Consider the following 3,470-nt stretch of genomic DNA (forward strand, 5'->3'; position numbering starts at 1 on the left):
CAAGACAAACGATTCGTAATGATTTTCGAAACAATCTTATAAAAGAATCCCACCAACGAAATAGGGCGAAAGTCTGTGATGAGCACCGGGTTCTGAATTTACGGAATCAAAGCGAAAAGAGCAGATTTTGCACCTTGAGGCATAACCAAATTTGTAAAAAACAAACGAATGTCCCTGCAAACATCAAAGTGAAAAATATCCCAAAAATATTTAATGAATCAAAAAGAGATACCGTCAGGACCGGGAGTTTTAGAACTCCCACAATCCCACACCGCACGTTTAATTTCTAAGTCATCAACATCGGTTTCCAAAAGACGAGCCCCATCCTCTGATAAAATGTAGTTCGGATCAACCGAACCGAAGGAAGCACCAGAATCATGAGCATCAAATTTCCTTTTATAAAATTCAAAAAACTTATTTTTGATAGTATGAGGATCGGCCTCCCACACGCCATCAGCCATCAATCCTTGAATCTGTTGAATACTTCGCTTATGTTTCAAGTTTACATGAAAGAATTTGGAATTCTCGTCTCCCTCAACGTCCCATTTTATTCTAGATTTTTGTAACAAATCATACGTATCAAATTTGGCTAGCTCTTCATGTTCATTAAAAAGCTTGTTCCTTAACTCAATTTGATCCGGGGAAGCTGAACACTCATCAATAAGAACGTCAATGTCGTTAATCTGCTGAGTTAATTGTTTCATTCGGCTTGCTTCATTTGATCTAGCTGAATGAATCCACCCTTTTAAGTGAGCTTTAAGAAGTCGGAACTTAGCAATGATATCCAGATCTTTATCCACGTTGATCGTTAACCAGGATGATCTAACCACGTCACCAAAGTCAGGTCTAGCAAACCACGAATCAAAAATTTTGAAATATGTCGGCCCAAAATCAATCTTGTCCCGAAATAACATGATCGGAGCATGATCGGAATAGCCTCGAGGTAAAACGTTTCCTTTAAAATCATTAACAACATTAAGTAAATTAGATGAAACAAAAAATCTATCAAGTTTACTCATCTTATTGTTAGCTTTATTACGATAAGTAAAACGAACTCCACCTAAAGGAACCTCATATAAGTCATTAAGATCAATAAAATCATTAAAAACTTGAGTATCACGAGAACAAAATTCGGATCCACATCTGTCTTCATGACACCTAACAGAATTCCAATCGCCCATAAATATATAATAACCCGAATGTGATGAATAAAAATCCGATAACTTGTTCCAAAGAACAACTTTATCCTGGATAGATTGAGGAGCATAAACGTTAACCATAAACACTTCAATGTTCTCGCGCAACCACATACCTTTAACTATAACAAAATTATCGTCACACCATAAATCTTTTTTTGAAAAGGAATTTGGATCCCATAAGGACACTATACCCCCCGAAAAACCACAAGAAAAACGTAACTCGTAATCAAAATTAACATTACCCCTTAACGATTTCAAACGAAACATGTTTAACCGAGACATTTTTGACTCTTGAATAGCCAAGAATTGAATTTTTGACGACACGCATATATCCTTTATCCATTTTCTTTTAACGAAAACTTCCGAACCGCAACTATTTAGACATAGAATCTTCATTTAAAACTATTAAAATCATGAACGCGTTTCTTTATCTCGTTACAACCATCAATATTATAACCCATAAGATTACTAATTCCGAAAATGTCATCACTACTTCCAAACGAGACTGCATGTGCCTTGGCCAACTGATCTTGATTGAACACCATAAATGGAGTATTACAAGTAACGGATTGGCCTGAAGTCTGTCTCCCCAACCTCTTGTTATGTTCTTCTGTAAAACCTGGCGGGAAAGAATGACTCGTGCTGTTATCATTACCACCATTGTCAGGTACATCCGGCTTAACAATCGACTCACTACCCGACGCATTTACTTTCGACTGTTCTGTACACTGACCCGAATGATCACCCAGATTAACACCAACAAACTCTTTAAGATAATCAGAACTCTCCTTAGGTACACCAATAGAAGATTCAACAGATGAGCAACTTTGTAATTCTTCGTCAACACTCTATTAATACATATATAAACTTTGAAGCGTATTGTATAACCTTTATATAATAATTTTATTTTAATTTTTAAAAAACTTTTAAGAGGTATTTGTTATTACTAATGATTATTATTAAAAATATAAATACTTAATTTTTAAGTAAATTTTATTATTATTATTATTATTTATTATTATAATTACAATTATAATAGTTATTATTATTATATTATTATTATTATTATTATTTAAATATGAGTTCTCTTTATGAGATTAATTACGTTATATATATATATATGTATATATATATATATATATATATATATATATATATATATATATATATATATATATATATATATATATATATATATATATATATATATATATATATATATATATATATATATATATATATATATATATATATATGCGAAATACATGTCTCAATAAAAAGTTATAATGTAAGTTTTTATAATAAGAAAAATAGTAACTGTGATAAAAATTGGAAGAGGATGGTGGGAGAATGAATGTAGTTTATTTATATTGATCAAGTTAAGTACATCAATATTTTAGTAAAAACAACGACAAGTTTCTTAGTCAAAATTCGTGATTTCACGGATCATTAAACTAAATGGCTTTAACATTTATATTCACTTAATACATAAAATATATCATTAAACATTTTCATTTAAATAAACTTGTGATTCCACGGGTCATTTCACTAGTTGCTTTTTAAACTGTTAATACACTTGATGCATTCATAGTATTTTTTATACAGATAACATAATTTTAATAGAGAGTATTATATTATATTATATTATATTATATTATATTATACATATACCCTAAATTTGTTAATAATGTTACTATTCGCTTTCTACAAAAAGTGAGATATCAATTTGTTGGTGCATGAATCTCAGCCGTAGATTATTTCTACGTTTTATACATTCGGTTATGTAATAACTATTACGTGTGACTATTGATTACGTTTGTATTTGTGTGTGCTTTATTATTTAAATGATCAATATGTTAATAAATATACACAGTCGACCGAGTGTGTCCACACACTCGACCGACTGTGTGAGACAGTCGACCGACTGAGAGACACACTTGACCGAGTGTGTCTGATACCTAGTATATATACGGGTTTATTTCTCCTTTGTAGGGTTGCACATTCCAATTACTTTAGTCAACTGGTTTTCGTTTCTCCTGAACCCTAACACCTTATACCACCAACATACTTCGTTTAGGTATCGATCTAATCTAGTATACACTCTAGGTTTGATCTAATCGATTCCGATACGAACCATATCTCGGTTTAACCCAATTCTAGTGTATTCCTCCTCTAGGATTGTTAGCAAGAGACCTAAGATCCGTAAATCTTCGTCTACAAAGTGGTATCAGAGCTGGAGTCTATGGTTTGCTTGATCTAAATCGTTTTTGG

The sequence above is a fragment of the Rutidosis leptorrhynchoides genome, chromosome 10, assembly GCF_046630445.1.
Source record: "Rutidosis leptorrhynchoides isolate AG116_Rl617_1_P2 chromosome 10, CSIRO_AGI_Rlap_v1, whole genome shotgun sequence".
Taxonomy (NCBI): Eukaryota; Viridiplantae; Streptophyta; class Magnoliopsida; order Asterales; family Asteraceae; genus Rutidosis; species Rutidosis leptorrhynchoides.